General features: G+C 37.7%; 1 pseudogene; it reads left to right on the top strand.

Moving 5' to 3' along the window:
• Positions 1–2,852: 2,852 nt before the first annotated feature.
• LOC118829874 overlaps positions 2,853–24,411 on the top strand; it is a 40,380-nt pseudogene continuing 18,821 nt past the window's right edge.

Here is a 24,411-nt window from a genome sequence, read left to right as displayed (position 1 = left end):
ATTTGGTTGAAGGAAACAACAGAGCTAGGTGATAGAAAAATCCATGTTGTTTATTATTTTCCCTTAAAGCATAGAGGAGCTAGCTTACTTGTACGTACAAGGAGTCAGAGTATAACTCTGGCTGCCTGAACAAAGCAATGAGAAAACTTATATACGTTATTTTAGCAGAGCTAGCAAGCCTGTATGACCTCATTTTTATGACCCCCATGTATATTTAACCATGATACAAGAAGAGGATTTTCCTTAATGGAATAGATTGTAAATACAACAAATTAGATAGTTGTCAAAGTGTCAATTGGATTTACAACCCCAGGATCTCTGTGTTTAATTGGCCATTAACATTCCACAACATAGTATATGCCCATAAAATATTAAGATAAGGAAAAGTCACATAATTCAAGATAGTGTCTGGGGTCAAGGTTTTCACCCTTAATGGCCATGGACAGAGCAAAAAATGCTCCATCTGGGTTTTGTTGATATAAGATAGAGATATCTCTGAGCTTACTCAGAGAACAAAGAGACTGTTAGGATCAGGCTTTTCTTCTGGTTAAGTGTTGTACCAGAAGCGAGCGAGACACACCACAGAGTATAAGTTTTAAGTGGAGAATTTATTAGCCGGCGGCCATCGGGGTACGGCACCACAAATCAATGGCAAATGTGTTGGGGTGATGACTTGGCTTATATAGGATATGGGGGTACAGAGTAGGGGGAAGAGGAACAAAGGTCCTGGCTGATCAAAAGATTCAGTCAGGTTATCCTACTAGTGGGATAATCTCATTTACATTCCTTGGTGGAGTCCCAGAGTCCCAGGGATATCTCCCAGGAAGGGTCCGTCAAGTTATCTCTCAGTGGGATGGTCCTATCTATTGACATTCCTTGGTGGAGTCATGGAGTCCCAGGGGGTTTGCTAAATGCCAAAGATATCTGAGTCCATTCTTTCTGGGGGGGGCTTGTCAGTAGCTAGGGGTTATTCAGGGGTTCCTAATTTTCCTTGTATTACATAAGTAGTTCAGGCCCTGAGTCTTATTGAAATTACAAAAATGATATAAAATAGTATAATATTTTCCACAGTAGAAATGACAGCACCTGATCATTGATTGGATATGGTGGGAGGGAGCCGGTAAGAGTGAGAAGTTGAAGATGACATCAAGGTTTTTGAGCCTTTGAGACTTGGGATGATGGTGCTTAAGCCTTGACAACAATAATACAGTTAAGAAGATGGGAGAGTTTTCTGAGAAAGATGTTAAGTTCAGTTTTGGATATTTAATTTAAAATGTCTATGTAACATATAGTTTTGATGAGGGCACAGTCTCTGGGAACCCCCTTGAATCTGGAATACAGTCTCTGGGAGCCCCCTTGAACTGTCCTTGAATCTTCCAACTGGATCTGGCCTTCCCCTAAGGCCACAAGCCTCACATTATCATTAGGCCCAAATCTCTACCTAGCCTCCCCCTTTGTTGTCCAGCCACTTCCCCACCCTTGATATATCGGTATCCATGCCTTCAGCTACTTCCCACCCTTAATCCCATTACCTCACCTTGCCCTCCTTGGATTTCCCCTCAAGACCCTCCCTAAACCCCTCCTCTGGTCACCCCAGACCACCCCTCAATCCCTCCTACAATCTTTGTGTATATAATCTCCATCTTGCCTCCATGAAAGTGCTCAGATTCAATCTAGCTCAGTAGGTTGAATCTGGCCCGCTTGTGGAAACAGGCGTCACAAAGGGGTGGAATTTCTTAAGACAGCCCATTGTGGTGAATCCCTAATAAACTTTGTTTTTTCCCTTGGCTGAGAAGGCTTGAGTCGAATTCTTTCGGCAGGACCCGGTGCGTCAATATTTTGGGGTGTCCAGCACCCCTCAACCTTTTACCTCTTCAGTTTGAGGTATCCAAGTTAAGTGACTTCCCCGGGGACACATAGCCAAGTGTGTATCAGAGGCAGAACTAGAACTCAGGTGTTTCTGGGTTCCAAGTTAGCTCTCTATTCACTATTAAAGGCAGTTTCTCCTCTAGTTACTGAATGTGGGAAAATATCTAAACAAAACCTGAAATTTCACTCTACTAAATTATCTTAAACTTAAGTGGCATCTATATGCAAAGATTGATACACTAATTAAGTTGTGAATGGGCAGTGCTGGTGATGGAACACTTAGAGTAGTTACCTCATCAGGCTGGGACAAGCCACGAGAGCCTGCAGGATCTCTTCCACCTTCTTGGCGATATCCCCATGTCCTCTGTGTAGCTGAGGGACACCGGCCTGTGCCAGTTCCCATTCTCCACGTTTCAGGCACTCACAAAAAAACCCAAAGAGCTGCAACACCGAGGCAGCTTCCTCTTTTCCAAATGGATGCATTTTCCCAGCACAGAGTGCAGGGGATAGAGGAAAGTGAGCTACACTGCACAAACTGCTCTCAATCTTTCCTTTCTTGGAGCACCTCCTAGAAATGGAAAATCAAATAGGGAGAGTCAGAAAAGCAACAGAAGGAGTTGGACTTAGAATAATGAGCAGTTGCGAGTTCCATCAAAGAAAGGTAGCATTTGAAAACAAGGTTCTCCAATATAACTTCCCAATTTGTACACGGCATCGTGTTACCTGCCAGGGAAGCAATACATAAAGAATCTACCGAAGGATATCCAAATATACACAAATTAAGTAAAAACACTGTAATTGAGGGTAGTCAGGTGAACTAAAGATTAGAGTGGTGGGACTGCGGGAAGGCTGCGCAGAGAAGGCAGCATCGGAGGTCAGCCTGTTCAAAGGCACGGAGACAGGAGACTAAGTCCATGGCAGGGACCATCCATTATCATTGCCCAAGGCGGATTCACAAACTCCTCTCTCCACCCCTTCCGAAAATGACTGCTCCTTCCAGGCTCCAAATCTCCCAAGGAAAAATCACTCCCCTCCCACTCCCCTGGGGGGAAACGGCTGAGACAGGCAGCCCCTGTGATCTGGACTGTTCGGTCAAGACAGTGAATGTGGAGCCTGGGTCTGTGACAGGGCCGGAGGGATCCTGTCTGAGCCGGGAGCGGGAGTTCCGGGGACCGCCCCTCTTCGGGGGGTCGAGGAGGGTGCCACCTACTCCCGTGGGGCGCAGGGCACTCACCTACTTACTCCGGGCACAGAGAACGGTGCCCAAGCCAGAGCCGCCATGTTTAGAGTTGTCAGGTGACAGGTCTCTCCCCGGAAACATGCAAATGAGACTTCATACTTTTGGGGGCATTGGAAGCCACAGAATGGAACCTGGAAAACTTAATAGGAAGTTTGGGATCGTACTGTTCCATAGACTTCCGGCCCAGCGCCAGGCTGAGCTTCTTACCCGTGACAGGACAGCGCATACTAGAGAGTAAACTAGAGATGTGCTGGCAAATGTTTAACCACATGTCTCTTCCTCCCAAGACGCAGACACACACACGCACTCTAGTGTTCAATCTGCATTATTAACACTTTCTAAAGTCAACAAAACGATAAATCAAACCGTGTTTGGCAGTGTTTGCTGATTTTTGAGGTGTAAAAGCACACACTGAAAATTTAACTGTACACTCCCAAGAACCAGTCAAGAGTTGGTATCAAACCCTGCTCCCTGTAGTCCAGCCCTGTTTTCAGCCCCAGCAGGAGACAGCACCCCCATTCTCCTTCCCTTGTCTCCTCTCCTGCCACACCGCCTCCCCTACTATGATTCCTTGATTTTCTTTCCCTACCCAAAAAACTTAAAATACATTTTCTTTACGTCGAGTTCATGAGTTTTTTTTAAATTGATCACTTGCGATATAATTGTCACTTTTTATAATTTTATATTTTGTTTCATGAGTTCAAAAATATTTTAAGGGATCCATTGATTTCATCAGAATGCCAAACTCCCAAAGTGAAGAACCTCTGACCTAGAATCTGTATTTATGTTCTTTATTGCCAACCTACCCTGTCCTTTTCTTTCACCGACATTGCATGCTTCTTCATCAAACCTTCTTTAACACCTTTTTATGTATATTTCTTCTTCTAATCAGAATAACCTTTGATTCTACATTTTTCAATCTACCTCTTGAACAGTATTCTGAAAAGAAAAAAAATGTTTTGATACAATAGACACTTCCCAAAAAACACCCAAACAGTTCTATTAACCATCTTTAAAAGAAAGGCCTGGGATGCAACAAGGCAGCTTTTTTTCAATAAACACTGGAAACAAAGATGCCCATGCTTCCTACTTCTCCCTTCATTATTTAAGATAGTTTTAGGAATGTTAGCAATACCAAAAAGACAAAAGAAATCAAAGACATATAAAAAGGCAAAGAGGAGACAAAAATGAAGAGGTTATAGCAAAAATGATGATGGTAAGGAACTATATGTTTCTAGGGGTGCTCGAGACCCCAAAATACCTACACGCCGGGTCCTGCCGAAAGAATTCGACTCAAGCCTTCTCAGCCAAGGGAAAAAACAAAGTTTATTAGGGATTCACCATAATGGGCTGTCTTAAGAAATCCCACCCTTTGTGACGCCTGTTTTTACAAGCAGGCCAGATTCAACCTACTGAATTAGATTTAATCTGAGCACCTTCATGGAGGCAAGATGGAGATTATATACACAAAGATTGTAGATGGGATTGAGGGGTGATCTGGGGTGACTAGAGGAGGGGTTTAGGGAGGGTCTTGAGGGGAAGTCTAAGGAGGATAAGGTGGGGTCAGAGTCCAGGAACCTAGAGAATGGAATTAAGGATGGGAAGTAGCTGAAGGCATGGATATCAATAGTATCAGGGTTGGGAAGTAACTGTAGGCATGCATATCTAAAGTAACAATAGAGGGAGAGATTTGGGCCTAATGATAATGTGAGGCTTGTGGCCTTAGGGGAAGGCCAGATCTAGTTGGAAGATTCAAGGACAGTTTAAGGGGGCTCGCAGAGACTGCATTCCAGATTCAAGGGGGTTCCCAGAGACTGTGCCCTCATCAAAACTACCTCTATTTCTAGGTAACATGATGGTTTGCCTAGAAAATCTTAAAGGAGTCAGCAAAGAAACTAATTGAAAAGAGCTTCAGCAAAATTGCAGGGTATAAAATAAGCCAAAAAAAATGACATTTATAAATAATAATAATCCAATATAAGAAACAAAAATAGAAAGGTGAAGTCCAACACAAAATAAATACAAAATGCATAAAATATTTGAGGGTCAATTTTACAAAAGTCCACTCAATGTTTGCACATTTGTATGTATACACACACACACACACACACACACACACACACACACTAACTTACAGAATGATCCATAAGGAAAATGATGGACAATTTAAATAGCAGGAGGAATATTCAGGGTTCATAAATAAGCTGAATAATAAAAATGACCACATTACCAAAGTTAATTTACACATTTAGGTCTAATTTATAGATTTTATAAACTAAAAAAGAGATACTAAAAAAGAGAGATAAAATAATTACAAAATTAATCTGTAGAAAAAAAGATCTAGAATATTATAGGAATAATTTAAAACATAAGAATGAATGAGGGGGAGGGCAGTTTCAGACCTCAAATTATGTTATAAAGCAACAACTACCAAAAAACATTTGGTAATGGGTTAAAAAATAGAAAAAAGTATTTCACTTGTTCTGTAGAACAGGCCAGAAAAGGAACAATCAAAACAAATCAAACTCAATAGCCTAGTATTCAAGAAAGCTGAAAATAAATTACCCAGGAAAGAACTCCCTATTTGATACAAACTCTGGGGAAAACTGGAAAGTAGCCTGGCAGAAATTAGTCTTATACTCACATCTTACACCATATTCCACAATAAATTCAAACTGGACGTATGACCTGAATGTTAAAGATTATGCCATAAACAAATTAGCAGAGAAGCAGATCATATATATTTTACAGCAATGAGTAAGAGATGAATTCTTAACCTAGCAAGAGGATAGAGACAATTACAAGAGATAAAGTAAATGAGTTTGATTACATGAAATTGAAAAACTTTTGTATAATAAAATTACCCCATCTAGGATAAGAAGAAAAAGTCACCTGGGGAAAATCTTTGTTTCAAATACTCTGATAAAAGTTTGATATACAAGATATACAGTCAACCAAAAGAAATATTTAAGACCAGAAGCCTCTAAATAGAACAATGGTCAAAATCACTTAAGAGAAATGCATATCAAAACAATAGTCAATGTTGGAAAGATTTTGGAAAGACAGATACTCTAAGGCTTTGTTGGTGGAGCTATGAATGGGCCCCACAATCTTGGAAAGTAATATTGAATTATGCATAAAATAAAATGTCCTTACCTTTTGACCCAAAGATTCTACTGCTAGCAAATGTCCCAAGGAGGTCAATGACAAAAAGAAAGGTTCCATATGCATCAAAATATTTATAGCAGCCAGCATTTTTGTGCCATCAAAGAACTAGAAACAAAGTGGATGCCTATTAATATGGAAATATTGTTGTCTCTGTGCAGATGATATATAGTGCTTGACACATAACAGGTGCTTAATAAATGTTTATTGACTGAGTTTTATGTATGATGGAAATATAAAATAATTAAATAAAAATAAAACAATTTAAAAGAATAGTAAAATCTAGATGCTAGATGTCAGTCCTTTTGGAAAGAAAGGGAGGGAGAGGAAAGACAAAGTAAAACCTGCCTTTTCCTCAACATTTTATTCTTTTTCAGTTTCTAAAAGTATCATATCTGATAAATTTAGTGTGAATTCTTTGTTTTCCAAAGTAGAGGCATAGCTTTGTGGCTAATTCCCCACACTTAGCGCATTGTCTCTTTTCAGTTCCTAAAGAGGTTCCCAAAGAGGGCAATACTACCCTCAGGGGGACGCTAGAACAATGGGGGTAGGGTGTGGCAGGAGTGGCAGTTTCAGGTGCAATTGGGGGGTATTGAATAATAATAAACAGGCAGTGGTAGTATAAGGCAAGAACCTAAGAAAATTTTGAAAAACCATACAGGTTTCATCTGTTGTGTAACTGAGTTAAAGTTGTAATGATTACATTATTTTCCAACTAGATAAATAAAATGTAAGTCATAACCCAACAGTGGTCAAGTCTGCCCAGAGATCTTAAGACGCAAGTGTTGGCAGGTGAATATGTTGCACATTGTCAGGAAGTCCAGCATGCAGGGGCAGGAATCTGTGTGTGATTAGATTTGTTTACAATATTATACTATCTGCTTACATGACACAATATTGCATCATTAAAATTTCAATACAGGAAAACTTCCACAAATTTACAATAAATTGTGAAATTTAAGGTGCATCTTTTTTAAAAAAAAATAGGTACTTTTTTTTGTAATGACACAGATTGTAAAAAAGAAAAAAAGTGGTTAAAGGGTTAAAGAAATTAGATTTCCAGGGGAGCACTGAGTAATTTTTTTAAAGGGTGCAGTGTGGCAAATAAGTTTGGGAACCTCTGCCTTAGGTGCTAGGGGTCTTGCTTATCCTCACCACTGCTGTTGTTGCTCAGCTAATTAACTTCCTTGGCAAGGGTGAAGGATGCTGTCATCACTGCTGCCACCACTCAGCTCGTCTCCAAACTGAAACTAAATCTCATGTCTAGCCACCTCAGCTCAGAGCCTTTCCTCAAAGTTCTGCTGTTCTTTGGCATACAGGTGGAAAAAGCCTCTTGAATTTGCATCATGCATTTCTCCATGTCCTTCAGACATTCCTACTACAGCTAAGAAAAACAAGTTTGTTCCTCCTCACTCAAGTCTCTACTTTTTCCTATCCATTATCCAAATTCAGTTTGCCATTTAAAGCTCTTTAAAACTTGCCCCCTTCCTACCTTTCCCTCAACTTATTCAACATTCTAATCATACTGGCCTACTTGTTTGTCTTCAGACATACACCTGTGTCTCCTGTCTTTTCCTTTGCAATTGCTATCCCCCATGCCTGAAATGCACCTCACCTCCTCATCAGATATGACCTCCAACTGTTGGAAATACTGATTGTCCTTTTAAGACCCAACTCAACTGTCACCTTCTACAAGAAGTCTCTGATGGGCCAGAGACTAGCGCTCTTCCCCTCCCCCTCACTTTTGTGTATTTATTTTGAATAATTTCCCATATGATATATATATATATATATATACACAATATCTCCCTTATTTGAATGTAAGGTCCTGGAGGGCAGGGGCTAACTTGTTTTATATTCATGTTTTCCAGTCACTAATTTATAAATTATGGTTAAGTGATTTTTAAAAAAATTCTCATTCTCCATGAACTTAGTCCCAAATCTGGCGCAGGGGATAGAGCACTGAGCTTGGAATCAGGAAGATTCGTCTTCAGGAATTCAAATTCAGCCTCAGACACTGCCTAGTGGGACCTTGGACAAGACACTTAACTCTGTTTACCTCAGTTTTCGTATTTGTAAAACGAGCTGGAGAAGGTAATGGCAAACTGCTCCAACAATTTTTAATAAGAAAACCCCCAGTGGGGTCATGAGCAGTCAGATGTTCCTGAAAACGACTGGAAGACAATCAAAACTGGAATCAAAGAACTTCAGAGTTGGAAGGCCCCAGAAATTCACACTAAATCATTTAAATGCAATTCATCACATATTTATTACACATCTACTTAAAAAAAATGGTGCTTCTCCCTTTCCCCTGGCATTTATTTAGTGTCATCTCTAAGTTAAGTGCTTTATAGACGCACAACAACCTTAGAGGTTAGGAGCTATTACTTTCCTCATTTTACAGTTGAGAAACCTTAAGCCAGCAGAGGCTAAGTGACCTGACCAAGATAGTTTGGGGCCAGATTTAAACTAAGGTTAAACCCAGTAGAATAATCTTGATGGGAGCCAATTTCAGAGATTTACCTCTTCTCTGTCCCTATCCTGTTACATTTAGAAGGTTCAAGTCCATCAAAAGAGATAATTCTGTTATTTGAAATTCAGCTTTGTTTTCACGGTGCGTATGTGGAAAACCTTGAATAAATTGCACTGTTTTTCTTCCATAAATTTTATCGTGTATTTTCTCAAGCCAGCCCCACCCCTTTTCTCAACCCAACCCCACCCCTCTTCTTGCCTTTTCCATGGCAAGGCCGCCTGTCCCCGTGCCCCAGGGCCAATTGGGACTGGTGCGGACTCTGATTGGCTGGCACTCTCCCCTCTTCTCCTCCCTTTCCCCATTAAAGCAGCTTCTGGGACCTTCCTCTTCCATTTGGGGTCCGTCGAGGTGTGGGTACAGAACAGTAGAGGCGGAGGCCGGATCTTAGGAGGTGCCACGTGCGGACCCGAAGGTAGCGGCGCTGTGCATGCAGGAGTGGGGTTTGTACACTACTTGGGGCCCAGTTTTTTCTTTGCTTTTTTTAACCACCTCGCAGGGGGTGGTTGTGAGTGGGATCAAGAGATCTTTCTTGCCCCTCCCCAACCAGTGGCTGTTCATCGTCCCTGGGATATGGGCGAAGCTTCCGTGCCTAGACTGCATCTCCTCAATGGGTTGGAAGGAAGGACCCTTACTCTAATGGGTTTGTGACTGCTCAGTGTCTATGTTTCGTTGACAACCGGGACTATTACATTTGAGTTTAGCGCCCCAGGACCCTAGCGCACTATGGAGCATATAATGATCTTTCAATAGATTCTTTCTTGTGGAAAGGGCGCTATAGCATAGGTGGCATCATAACTTCAGCAGAAGGGCCTTTCACCCGGGGACCATGAAAACCTGTTTTTGGAAAAAGTTTATTTTTTCATAGGAAATTCAATACAATTTATTTTTCTTTTTAATCTTATGCCTTTTGTTTTATTCATTACAAATATTATCCATTGTGACCAAATCAGTGATCTAGGAGAATTCCAAAAGACGTATAGTGAAAAATGCTAGCCACCTCTAGAGAGAGAACTAATGAACTTGGAGGGCAGATTGAAGCATATTTCGCTCCATACCTGTCCTTGTGTTCACATTTTCTATAGAAATCCCTACAGAAAGATCAAGGCTTAAATCTGTTTTCGTACGAATTAGAAAATCATCACTGAATATGAATATTGCTATATTACAAAGAAAGCCAGGAAGATACAATCGTATACAAGACTGAATCTGTTACAAATAGCTTGTTTTTTAAAAGAACATATTCAATTTAAACTTAGGTCTATCTCTTTTTGAACATGTTTATATTTTTAGTGTTTTCGTTGCTGCTCTTTTGTTTCTTGTTCTTTTGCTTCGCTAGTCTATTTCCCACATATTCCTCACTTATGCTCCTCCGTAAAATTCTGCGCTTATAACAAAATTATATGTTTAGTTTCAGTTGTATTTCACTCTTTCTGACCCCCTGTGGGGTTTGCTTGGAAAAGGTCTTGGAGTGTTTTGCCATTTTCCTCAGTTCATTTTAAAGATGGAGAAAACTGAGACAACCAGGGTTAAATCACTTGCCCACGGTCATACAGTTAGTGTCTGAGACTAGATTTGAACTTGGGAAGGTGAGTCTTCTGACTTCAGACCCAACAGTTTACCCACTAGATAACCTAGCAGCCCTAACATTAACATAATCAAGCAAAGAAAAATTTTATATTTTTGTTTGTGCCTGAAAATATATCACTTGTTGTGTTCCAGTATGCTTCATTGCCAGGTTTTTGGAGTTGTTAAAAGTTATGGCATTGACCAGAATTATTAAGTCTTAGTCACTTACTTACAATGTTATTGTATAAATAGTTCTGATTCTGCTTTATTAACTATAAGTTACTGCAGTGCTTTCCAGGTTTCTCTTGAATTAAGGGTCTTTCGTAATTTTTCATAGTGCCGTAATATAATGTTGCGTTTAGAGACCATCATTTGTTCAGCAATTCCTCAAATTATAGGCATCTGTTTAGTTTTTAGGTCTTTTGAAAGAACAAAGTACAATAAATACATAAAGTGCTATAAATATCTTCTGAGATGTTCTTTCCTCATCTTTTTTATCTCTAGAGTATATGCCTAGCACAGGTATTGTTGGGTCAAAGAATGTTTAATGTTTTATGACTATCGAAGAAGAGTTCCAAATTGGTTTCCACGTTGGCTCTGGCAAATATTTTTGATTTATTGTCTTTGTTAACCAGTTAGACAAGATGGAACATCAGAGTTATTTTAATTTGCGTTATCTCTTTAGTGATTTGAAGTGGTTTTCTTTAATATGGTTTTTGATAGTTTAGATTTCAATTGTGAACTGCTTTTTAACGTCCTTGGACCATTTACCTATTAGTAATGGCTCTTCTTACTATATATTTGTAAGAGTTCCCTGTAAAGCTTCAATATCAAACCTTTATCAGAAAAATTTGCTCCAAATTTTTTTCCTAATTACTTGCATTCCTTCTAATTCTTTAAATGCATTAGATAAACAAAAGGCAAGAATCAGGCACCATGTTTTTTTGTTATCGGAATATTTGTTTGTAAAGTTAATACTGCTGTGAAGGATAAATCTGGAATGTTATCGATCAACATAGAATGTTTATAGGCACACTCAAAGTAAGATGCTTTCCATAAAATTCCAGCCTCCATTGTAAATAATTCATGTTGATTTAAACTGTTTCCCTGCATATTGTTATAGGATTTCTTGATTTGGTCCACAGATATGTTATTTTAATAATTGCTATACTATTTTTATTTACTATAAGATGTCTTGCTTCTAATTGTATTTTGATAACTTGCATACAATGATGTGAAATGCTTCATGAAATGATTACCGTTTAAGAGGTATTAGCACTCTTCATTTTTATTTTGAAAATTCAATGCGCAAAGCCTTGTTTTCATGCTAAACAATAGGAATAGAGAGCTATTTGATCCTTTTTAAAGAACCAATTGCTCAGTGTTATGGTATGATATGGTGGGATCACATGGCATTTTTAGCCAGCTTCTTTTTGTATTGTACTTGTGATTTTAAAAATCTACCATTTGTGAAACAATCATTTCACCTCATTGATGCTCTCCCCTAATATATCCAGCAAATGGCCACAGATAATTTTTTTTCTTTTTAGTAGTTGTAAATAAACTTCTTTTATTTTACATTGTATGGAAATCTGGGATTCTTCTTTTTAATTAGAACTAAATCTCTTTAATTCTAAAATGTTTCCTGTGCTGATGAAATAGTAACCTAAATTACCAACCTGAGTTCAAATCCAGCGTCAGACACTTGACACATGTACTAGCTGTGTGACCTTGGGCATGTCACTTAACCCCAATTGTCCTGCCAAAAAAAAAGCAAAAAAAAATGAATAAAGTTTATATGAAGTGTCCTAAAAATCTTAGTGTAAGTTTAAGGTACAGTGTTTTTAAAAACTTTTCGACTTTTGAGCCCTCATGTATTTTTTTTTTTTACAGCAGATCAAGTTGGATTATATTTTTGAATTCTCTTTCCCACTTCTGTAGCTCTCTTAAAAGATGGTGGATTTAAGAGTGGGAAAGTTGAAGGATGAGCTGGAAGAGACAGCTGGGGTTATTTAGAAGAAGCAGGCAGTGGGCAGGGCAGACTCTGACCTATGTCCTTTGTCTAAATCCTCCTGGCCTTATTTCATGTAGCATTTTTCATGAATGCAAAGACTGAAAATTCTTAGAAATAAAGCTGTCTTTTTAATATGTCTAAATGGTCACGAAATAAGTCTCTTCCGAGCAAATCTGAATACTGATTTCCATGGAAACGCCTCAAAGTAATTGGAGTATGGATTGAAAGATAACCTAACCAACTTTATCTCAAACAAAATTTTGAGTTTGGAAGAGTGCACAAAAGTTAGTTCAGCATTGTGGATTAAGCATTTATAGCCAGTTCTCAGTTACCTTTTTTCAGAGAATTCTGGGACTGCATAACTATGATCTGCAAGCCTCAGTATATCTTCCCCATGGCCTTGTACTTCTTTCTGTTCCAGATCCTTCTTATCTCTTCATAGTTTGTATTTCTGGGTAATAGTGCAGAATCAGAAGGATTTCAGAGGGCAATAGGAAAGAATTTTTTCCCAATTTACATCTTTCTGTCATACTACTGGCAATAATGGATTAAATGCTTCATTTTTGAGCAGTTAACTGATTTTATGTGCTGGCAAATTCTTCTCCCTCCACTGCCACCTTAACTGAGGATAGGAATAGACCTACTAGTGAAAAACCATGTTTCATAAGTGTTGCCTTAAGAGATTATCAGGTGAGACTTGTCATCCTAACGAACATGGACTCCCCAGGGTCATTACTGCAGTTGGAAGTCATAACCTGAATTCAAGGCCTGTTCCACAAGATTTATTGTGTAAACTGTAAAATGGGAATTATTGTTAATTAGATAGTCCCTGTCATCTACTTAGATGAAAGGGAAGGAAAAAGATAAAGCATTTATGTAGCACCTACCATGTATGCTGAACTGCTTTTTTAAAAACAATAAACTTTATCATTTGATCTTCACAACAACCATATGAGGTAGATATTATTATCCTCATTTTACACATGAGGAAACAGAAGTAAGCAAAGGTTAAGTGACTTGTCCAGGATCTTTCTGACTCCTGGGCCCGGCATTCTGTCCGCTATGGCTCCAGCTACTTAATGTGGCAGGTGAAGAGTAATATTGGTAGCTTTGTGAGCTTTTAGAGCATAGTGTTGTACTTTGAGCTGTGTTTAACTTGTTATGTGGTTTTTAAAAATTCAATGTTATTTAATTTTCAGCTCTGAATTTTTCTATGATTTATTTACATCTCTTCCCGAGCAAGAAATCAAGAAAAATGAAATTGGTCATTAACATATATAAGCAAGCAAAAAAAATTCCCACCATGTTAATGTTCGGAAAAAATGTCTGAATAAGACAAATTCCATTAGCCTTAACCTTTACTTCCTTATGGATAGCATTTCTTCACGAGGCCTCTGTAATTGTGCTTCTTGGTGATTTAGATTTCCTAAGTCATTCAAAGTTTATAGTCTTTACAGTGTTGTATTGTTATAAATTGTCTTGCTAATGCTCATTTTATTTTTGCATATCATTTTTATGGTATAAGTTTCTTACTTCTACCACACAGTAATAGTGGAATGTTAACAAGAGCAAATGGTAAATGGTATGACAGTTTCAGGGAGACTTTTGATTTTGTAATGAAACAGCCACTTGTGCAAACAAAAAAATTAGGTTGTATTTTTTAGGAAAAGGCATTTTTCCAATTTTTTTTTCAAGAAACCCTATGTATAAAAAGTGGATGTCTTTTTTTTATCCTTGAACAAACCTTTAACATCCCACCAATCAGAAGGTAACCTTAGAATAATTATTCCCCAAAGTGTTGATATCATGCACTATAGAAACATCACAAAACAAGAAAGGCAGAAGTGCCCTAGTTTCATTGAAAGGTAGTAGAAAAAATTTGTTTGTGTTGTGTAATGTAGGGGCATTCAGACTTAGCATCTTATAAAACTTCACTTTGTTTGAGGGCCAAAATGAAAGTCTGGAGCAAATGGTTTTCATTAACCAGTTGAATCTGAACTCTTAATTATTTTTGTTAATTCAGGCTTCTGGAATGAAGTTAGAGAAGTCTGACCTTTCTTCAGCTTGCTTAGCGACAACCCTTACCAGCTTAGATGAAGCCCTACATGGAGGTGTGTCTCGAGCCTCACTCAACAGAGGTAAGGGAAAAGATTTTTTTCTTTATACTTTGTGGTAGTCAACTGGTAAACATTAATTACATGGATAAAGCTAAGATAAAAATGGGTTAGTAAAATCTGATTATTTCACAAGAATTTTTTTTATCTCCTGAATTGGATTGAGTACTTTTGAAGACAGGATTCATCTTCCCATTTTTTTTAACCCCTTTTGGTTGGTGCTCTAAATCACATAACTCATATCTCCTGGGACCTTTTTTGACTTGTCAATCACTCTTTAATCCCTCCTTGGTTTGGCTCCCTTCCCCTCCCTAAAGATATCCCAAGGTTATTTCTATCCTAACAAAAAAAACTTAGCTGAGACTGAGACAAGGAGGGTCATCTCAATTGCTAACAAAAGCATGTAAGCAGGAGTATTCCAGTTGTTGAGAGGGGCAAGATGGAAAGTTTACTGGTAGTTCCTGATACTAAAGTTTGTGAGCAGATGTCCCTATCTGGGCTATAGAAATCAATCACCTTATAATTTTGCATGCCTGATGTCTCTTAGCTGACCACTTAACTGGGTACTTTATGAAGAAGTTTGAGAGTTTGAGATCACCTTAATGCAAACTCCTTTCATTTGTACCTTGTCTTTTCTCCTGCATATGATTTTTGTCAATGGAAATGACACTAAAGAACACATTACCGGCTACTTTGCTGTTGAATATTAAGCTCCACTGGGTCTTTGTATTCAAACTTTAGCTGAAACCTGTTTGGGAAACCCTCTTAGAATAGGAGCTTCTTAAATGCTTGAATTGTATTACTTTTTTAATTTGTATCTCCAGTGTTTAGTATAATGCTTTATACCAGAGGTGTCACACATGGCCAACTAGGCTACATATGGCTTGCAAAACTCCTTGGTGTGGCCCAAACCAGATTGAAATGTAATTGGGAATAATGTAGCAAGATAAATGAAAATACAGTAGAACATACATAATATTTGTAGTTTTGTAAATCAATATTATGGGCAGCTATGTGGGACAGTGGTTAGAGCACTGATCTTGGAGTTTGGAAGATTCAGGTTCATAACTGGCCTGAGACACTTCTTAGCTGTGTGATGGGTTTAGTTTTCTCACCTGTAAAAGGAGCTGGAGAAAGAAATGGCAAATCAACTTCAGTAGCTCTGCCAAGAATACAGCAAATGGGTCATAATCAGAGCAAAGTAATCTGGTTACATTTGAGTTTTGACACTGAATTTTTACACAAATGCTTTTTCTTTCATTCATTCAGAAGTTGGATTAGCTTTTCTCTTTTCAAGGCTAATGCTTTCCCATGTGCTCTAATGCTGTGCCTTTACATATTTTTAGTGAGCTTGCCACTGTTTCTCTCAGCTTTAGGTTTTCTCTATCTGCTGTGTCCTTCTTTGATGTCTATAAATAGCCAACATTTACATGGTGCTTTAATATTTCAAAGCGTTTTATATATATTAGCTGATTTGATCTTTATATCATCAACAGTATTCATATAGCACCCACCATGTGCCAGGCACAGTTCTAAATGCTTTACATTTATCATGTTTTTATTCTTGTAATAACCCTAGGAAGAAGGTGCTATTGCTATCCCTGTTCTGTAGACTGAATTGCTTAGAAGCTAGGTGGCTTGCCTAGGAATGCATAGCTATTGAGGAATCTGAAGTAGAATTCAAAAGGAGGTCTTTATCCCTTTAAATCTAGTGCCATATTGTCTCAGTTTTATATGAAAAACAACCAAAAAAACAAAAACCTCTTTGACCATCAGACTGTCATTCAGTTACTCTCCTATTTTAGTGCCAGTTTTCTAGGAAGGGATAGCCTACGTTTGCTGCCTTCAGTGCGTTACTACCCACAGTCTTCAGCTCCCTGAACAGGTTCTTTGGCTTTTCCTTTACAGAAGTAATACTCCTCTCAGACCTTATCATTTGACACTCTTAGCCAGTCCCTCCTAATGTTCCTGTTACTGTTTTCTCTTTCGTTTTCCTTGACATGACTTTCTTGTTTTCTCTACTTCTACCCCTCAGATTCTTGTTTTTGTTTTTCTATTTCTTTTTTCCTTTTCCTATTCTCTTGTTGAACTTAACCACTTTCAGGAATAAACTTACTGTGAGCATTCCAAATCATCTGCCCCCCACTACTGTTTTGATGACTACAAATCAAAGAATATAAACTATTCTCATCCTCTACCTCCTGTTACTTCATCCTGATCTTCCTCAACTGTATCTTAATGAAATACTCTTTGCCCTTACCTGTCACTCCTAGACACTTTGCTGCCATAATTCAGCATTTTCTTTTAAGAAATTCATTTTTAAAAAAAGCTTTCATCCCATACAGATTTTGGTGTTTTCTACCTGCCCCTAGGTAATTTTCTTTCTCTAGGAGTTCAGCACCTGGCTCACTATGTTGCTCTTTCCCAACTTCTGCCCATGCCCTTATTTTTATTGGATTTCACCATTCAAGTTGATGCTTCCTTAAATAACCCAGCCTCCTAGTTCCTTGGGTTCAGTTCCATTATCTACTCCTTTCTGCCTCCCAACACGTACAGGGATGGTCTCACTATGGCATTCACCTTTAACTATAAATATTCCACTTTGTGGATATCAAACTCTGCATGGACCATAACCTCTTCTTATTATATCTTCATATTCCATCCTGTTTTCTTTTTTTTAATGAGTAACTTACTAAATGCATTCTTCTCATTCCTATACCTTTCAGTATTCTTTCAGGTCATTAACCACATTTTAACTTTTAAATGCCCTATGTACCTGCCCCCAACTTATCGTTACAGCTTCATCATACATTGTTCTCCTTGCACTCTCTTGGTCCAGCTATATTGGGTTTTTTCTTTTATCAGTTCCTAATGCTTGACATCCCATCTTATATTATTGTACTTTGTAACAGCCATCTCATGAAAGCAAAGCATTAACTCTTCAGTCTTCTAGAGTACCCCTCTTCAAGATGCAATCCAAGCATATTGTTCTACATGAAACCTTTCACAATTACTCCTGACTGCTAGTGACTTTCCCCCGACCACCTTTTATGAATTTTATATTTATTTCATGGTGTTGTTGTTGTGTCTGACTCTGTGACCCCAGGGACCATATGGTCAATGGGGTTTTCTTGGCAAAGATACTGGAGTGATTTCCATTTCCTTCTCAAGTGTATTAAGGCAAAGTGGTTAAGTTGACTAGTACCCTATCTACTGATCCACCCCCTGTTTATTCTGTATGTAATCTCATATATGCTTATGTATACTAATGAGTAAACATTCCCCTTGTAAAATGTTTCTTGGAAATAGGTGTTTTTTTTCTTTATTCTCTATGTCCCTTTCACCTAGCAAAGTTCTTGGTGTTCTTGGTGGCTTGTTGATTTAATCTTCATAATCAATTAATAAATATGTTAGGCCACTACCCTGAAATCTTTAGCAGATTTTTTCCTACGAGATAAAAATATCTTCTAATAGCCTAGTTAGGCTCCAGCTCATCTTTTTAGCCTTATTCCATGTTATCTTCCATATTCAGTGTTTATCTCCTGAGGAAAACACACTGAACCACTATCACTGAGATGCCTGCAGCATATTCCTTGTGTCTCTTTGCCTGCTGACAAACTTAAATTTATTTCTTTTTCATAAGTTCCTTTTAAACTGAAATATGCACAATATAAAGGAAATATTATAAACTTAAATGCAGAATTAGAAAAACCGTTGTGTACGCACAACAAAACATAAAAGACAATGCAAAACATACAAGGAAACCTATATAATACACATTGTATTCAGAGCTATCCATCTTTACTTTGCTTCCTTGTAAGTTTTCTTTTGTACTTTTTACTCTGTTCTATTTTTTCACCTTCCCTCAAGCCAAGAATTAAGTATGGATATACACATACACGCAAACATACATACATAGATGAATAATAGCAAGTTAGTTTGATTGAAAGAAAACTGGTGCATAAGAGTGATATGTGTGGCTAACTTGGAAAGGCAGTTTGAAGGTAGATTATGAGGGCTCTAAAGGCTTTGCTTTTTATCTTAGATATAATAGGTTCTCGATTATCAGGGAAGTGACAATGTAAGATCTGTGCCAGATTCGCAGCTATATGGAGGATATATTGGAGAAGGGAATGGATGGATAGATTTAGAGAAATATTATTAAATAAATATTGGGGATTTTTTTCCCTATTTGGAGATAAGTTTCCTGAAGGGGTGCAGCTGATGAGATGAAACCTTGGAGCTAATGACTACAGAACCTTACAAAGACTTTAAGGTGAATTCTTGCTCATTGTTCTACTCTAGGAATAAAGTCTGCCTGGATTGCTCAAGGCTGGGGGTGGTCTGGAAATAAATGAAAGAATCAGAGTCAAGAATCCCAGTCCCTCATTAGACCAGGTTCACCTCAATATAATATTCATTTTCTTGTTATGTTTTAAAAATCAGAATTGATTGCCACCCTTAGGAATACCCATTCTTCCAAAGGCATGTCAGCCTTGAACAGGCTCCATGAGAGGGCTCTGTCACTAACCTTTTTGTTAATTATTTGTTGGATGATTAATAAAATGATTAATTACCTGGAAATCGTTCTCTCAGATTTTTTTATAGAAAACTGACCAATAAAAAATCCACATCAGTAGCAGTATTGGAGACAGTTGATAAGGCCACAAAGTGGGATGGTGGCCATTGTGAGACTGGGGACTTTTGATAGGGAAATGAATGGAGAATCATCTCCATTACTTTCTTAAGAAACTGGCAGCTCTTGTTTGAATAATGTTGCATTTCCCTGTATATGTTTACTTTTTATTATAATTTCATTAATAAGGGAGTACTTTTTCAGTTTTCATTAGTTTAGTGCCATTTCCTAGTATGTAATAATTTCATTGCTTGAAGAGAACTTTTCCCTCAATTTTTATTAGCTTATTTTATTCCCTTCTGAGGATTATATATTTTTGAAAGTATTTTTTTACTCAAGATGCTTTTCCTATTAAAAAATGAAGAAAGTTTGTATAAAATCTGAAGTCTGTTTACATGAATTTATTTTTCTCTCATAGTCCTATAATTGAGAAGTATCAGTGGATGTGTCAAATGGAGTTTGTTCAGTCTTGTTTAGAGTGAGGATTTAAGATGTTAAAAAGTAACAGCTAGATTTCACATATTCCAGAGTGATCGTAGACCTGGAAGTTAGGGAAAAAACCGGATTGTGGCATGATTGAGAGAATGATAATCAATCTAACTACCCAACTGGTAGTGTTTTCAGACTATTTTGTTTTGCAGACAACTGCTGTTTTAAAAAAAAATTGTTATAGAAGTAAATAAGTATTCATTCCATTCTCTGTTTTTTCTTATGTGAAATACATTCTAGGTGCATTTACCTATTCAGGTATAGCTTTACTTAGTGATAATAGAATCAGATAAGTATTTCTTAGGCCAAAGAAAAGGAAGGAGATGAAAGAAAGTAAGGAAACTTAACATTTTTGGGGCCACAGGAAGCTGAAGAAATTGTAGAACCCTTGGTTGATGAATACTTTGTTCCACAGAGTGCAAAGTTGTTATTTGACTGGCAGGGGACGAATAGTTAACATTACTGAGTTTGATAGCTGAAAAATCTAGGCAAACAATTCCTTTTTCAGTTGGAATTGGAATGGTGTTTAGCAGTGGCTCTACATAAAGTACTTTAGCAGTCTAGATTTGAGTTCACCAACTATTGGAAACTTAGGTCAAAAAGAAGAGGCTGCAATACCTTTATAATTTAGATCAAAATCGCCTCCATAATAGTATGGAAGTGAGCCAGAATTTCTGCCATGACCATTGCATTTACCCATCTTGTCTAGATATCTGAAATGAGTCAGCATTTTTATGGTCTTTAGGTTTTTGTTTCATTTATTTTTCTTCCAGGCAACTAGGTGGTACAGTAGATAGAAAGCAATGTCTGGAGTTTGAATCTAGTCTCATACACTTAAAAGCTGTGTGATTCTGGGCAAGCCACTTCTTTCTACCTCAAGTTTCCTCATCTATAGAATGGCTAATGGTAACACTTACCTCCCAGCTGATGAAAGGGGACACTACAATTTGTACCTAAAGCCTCAGTGCATTTTAAGCTATTAAGACTTTGCCTTTATATTAATATCAAATATTAGTTTATATCTATGTAGCAATATATTTAATTTTAAATCTTTAATAGCTTAGAGTTGCCCAAAGACATTTGGGACATTGTGTTTATAAAGTGCTTTACAAATCTTAAATCTCTCTAAATGCTAGTTATTGTTTCAGTAGCATTTATGATTTGTCCGTGCTTAAAAGGTGATAACATGACCTCCTTTTAGCACTATAGTTGTTTTGATAGAGTAAGGCAGGATGTCAGTGTCCTATTTTGGCATTCATTCTTTTCCCTGAAAAAGCAGGACAGCTGTTTTCTAAAAGTGACTTAATCCATATCATAATGTAGCAGTTTTACAGAGAAAGTCACTAAGACAGGTTTACTGAGTTTTTTTCGTATTCCATAAATGTCCCACTTAGTGTCTTCCTTATATTGGGCGGCTTTATGCTCTTCCTTAATTTCCCCACTTACAAGCACTTATTCTGCCTTGGCTAGTCATTTTTTATAAAAAAGCATTTGAAGCCCCGACTATTGAATATGAGATCTAGCGTTTCACCTTTGGGAGGGTTTTATGTATATATGGTTTTTATGCATATATACATATACACATAGATACTGTCATCAGTACAATTTTTTTGTTTTGTATCAAGGATAAAAAAGCTTCCTCTCAATTGATAAATGCTCTTTGATTTGTTTTTCTTGTAACACATTCTGGTTTTGTTAACTATGTAGCTTGTGGTAAGTTGTCATCATTTCTATGCCCTCTCCCAACTCTGCTTACCCTGATCCTAGCAACTATCAATGTGACATAAGAGTGGGTGGAGGGAATCCAAGATACAACATTTTCCATATGTTATTGTAAAGTAATTCAACTGGGAGGCTTTTAAACCGACAAGGTACAGCTTGGTCTTCTTGTGTGAGGTTCAGTGGTTTTTTTTTTTTGTTTGTTTTGCTTTTTTTCCTGAAATTTTTAGACTTTAGAGGAGGTAGTGTTGTTTTAAAGATAGACTCTAGGTCTACAGATGTGAGTATGAGTAACTTATCGTGATGAATGACTGAATATTACTTAAAAGAAAGAACTTATTTTATTATCTTTTGTTTTAACATCGTCTATATTTCCCATTGTATATGTTCTCCCCCTTCCCACCAAAAAAACCATCATATTATATGCATTGCTCTACACTGATGTCCTACTTCTTTTTTTTAAATTTATTTATTTTATATTGAGTTTTCAGCATTGATTTTCACAAGAGTTGGAATTACAAATTTTCTCCCCATTTCTACCCTCCCCCCACTCCAAGATGGCCTATATTCTGGTTGCCCTGTTCCCCAGTCAGCCCTCCCTTCTGTCACCCCACTCCCCTCCCATCCCCTTTTCCTTTCCTTTCTTGTAGGGCAAGATAAATTTCTATGCCCCATTGCCTGTGTATCTTATTTTCTAGTTGCATGCAAAAACTTTTTTTTTGTTTTTGAACATTGTTTTTAAAACAATTCTCTCCCCTCTTCCTTCCCCACCCCCACCCTCCCTAAGAAGTCAAGCAATTCAACATAGGCCACATGTGTATCATTATGTATAACCCTTCCACAATACTCATGTTGTGAAAGACTAACTATATTTTGCCCCTTCCCAACCCATCCCCCTTTATTGAATTTTCTCCCTTGACCCTGTCCCCTTTCGAAAGTGTTTGTTTTTGATTACCTCCACCCCCATCTGTCCTCCCCTCCATCATCTCCCCTTTTTTATCTTCCCTCTTCTTTCGATGTTATACTTCTGCAAAGAAGTTTGGGGAAGTATCTTTGAAAGTAAGTTTTGAAGGTGGGGATACTTAATTTAAGATTTCTGGTTGTCTTTTTCCAACTATTGCCAACCAGATCTCACATTTTCTTCAGAAGTTTTATCCTGGCACATTGCCAAGTCCACATCTGACTTTTTGTAAAATGGGAACACAGTTCCCTTATCCTAAGTGTTTGGCTTACCTACTGAGACTTAAAGGTTCTAGCAGTTAGGGTTTCACATAGTAATCAAGCACTGTACCTTATTATAACTTGCAAAGGAAATGACTGCAGTGGATGCAGTTTTAGTTTAGTTAGGCTAAAGACAATTGTGTTCTTATCTGGGGAATAATGTTCTGTCCTCTTCAGGATTTGGCTGTTAGTACTTTTTGCTTCTCTGCTGATGTGTAAGAGCTCTAAGTAGTTTCTTTTCTGCTTTTTTCCTCTAAATTTCTATATTTCCTAGGCTTAGTGATTCAAATTCAATTTGACTATAACCCAAATAGTATTTTAAGTTATGTTCTGTATGTAAATAAATACTGCATTTAGTTTTGAGTAGCCAGCAAGCAAATGACTTAAGACAATTTTGGTCCTGGCAAGTGCTCTCTGTTGAACTGCCATTGTTGTTGAAAATAGAAACAGAATCAAAACTTGAAGTTTTGTGGTTTGGGTGTTGGTACACTGGAAGGAAGATTCTATACTCTGCTTTGGGGAGAAGCCTGGCTGAGATAAATTAACTTTCAATTCTGAGCATCTTGACTAAGAGATCATCCTAAGGGGAAGAAATCCAATTTACAATTTAAACTGATCAAGAACCAAGACAAATTACATAATCAAGATAAAACTGAGGGATAAAGCCCAGACAACAGTTTGGATTCACTAAACAGAAAAATAACTGCTCAAATTTGGGGACACCCTAGAGAGTCAGGTTCTTAAAAATGTTCATTTCCTCCTGAATCATTTCTTCCAGCCCTAGGGAAGGTGAACCAAAGTGATTATTCTATTGAGAGAATTAATCAAAGTCTTCTTAATGTGTTGAAGAGAAAGGACACATTACTTGTACCTTTCCAAATGGCCCTTGTCTTTTTCTCAGTCAGTTTTTAGTTTCTTTTTTGTAGCTCGACTCTGATGACTGGAGCAAGCTTCCTTAACTTATTTACATACATCATTCTCCTCAGTGATGAATTTAGCAGAACCTTTGCTAGCCATTGGCTAGTCGCCTTGTAATCATCAGTTTTGATGACAATATTTTCAAACACCTTATAAAAAAGTAAACAGTGTGGGAACATCGTTTGTACTTTGAAGACTTTCAATGCCTTGCCATGTCTTCTGTTGCTTGCCCTTTCTGTAGTTTTATCACTTGACTTGGGAAGAAATCACTGGATCAGGGGTGCTCTGATACAGTGTACCTCCTTTTGTCCCTCAGAATAATTTTTTGTAAAGGGGATGCTATGTCTATTTAAAAACCTTTTTGAACACACCATTCTAAGGGTTTAATGATTTTGGTAATTTTTAAGTTTAGATTGCATTCTTAACTGCTTATGGGAATCATCTGTGAATCTCTTTATTTCACTTCACTATAAACTAAGTTTCTTGATATCTGTAGCACGGCTGTCTATCCTTACTCTGCCTCCTTAGTTTCCTTTGGATCACCCTCTGTATTTAGCACCCAAAGTGTTCCAGCTATCATTGGCTTTCATCATTCACTTCAAGCTTCCTTTGGGTGATTTAATCAGGTCTTAAGGTTCATTGCTCATTTCTGTGCAGATGATTCTACAACCTGGTGTACACCAACTGGTGTATTATTATGTGGGTATTATGTGGGTATCTTCAGTGCAATATGCCTAAAACAAATCAGTTTACTCCCCGCACTCCCACCAGGCCTATGAGTCCAACATTCTTTTAGTTCAAATAGATCTCCATAATATCTTTTACATATCATATTAGTTCAGGTTCTCATCTCCCTTTACTTGGAATGGAAAACTTGCTCCCATTACAGCAAGTCTCCCTTCTCCTGTACATCTTCCACAAAGCTGC

Source organism: Trichosurus vulpecula, chromosome 8, assembly GCF_011100635.1.
Source record: "Trichosurus vulpecula isolate mTriVul1 chromosome 8, mTriVul1.pri, whole genome shotgun sequence".
Classification (NCBI taxonomy): domain Eukaryota; kingdom Metazoa; phylum Chordata; class Mammalia; order Diprotodontia; family Phalangeridae; genus Trichosurus; species Trichosurus vulpecula.
This window is presented reverse-complemented; position numbering and strand designations above follow the sequence as displayed.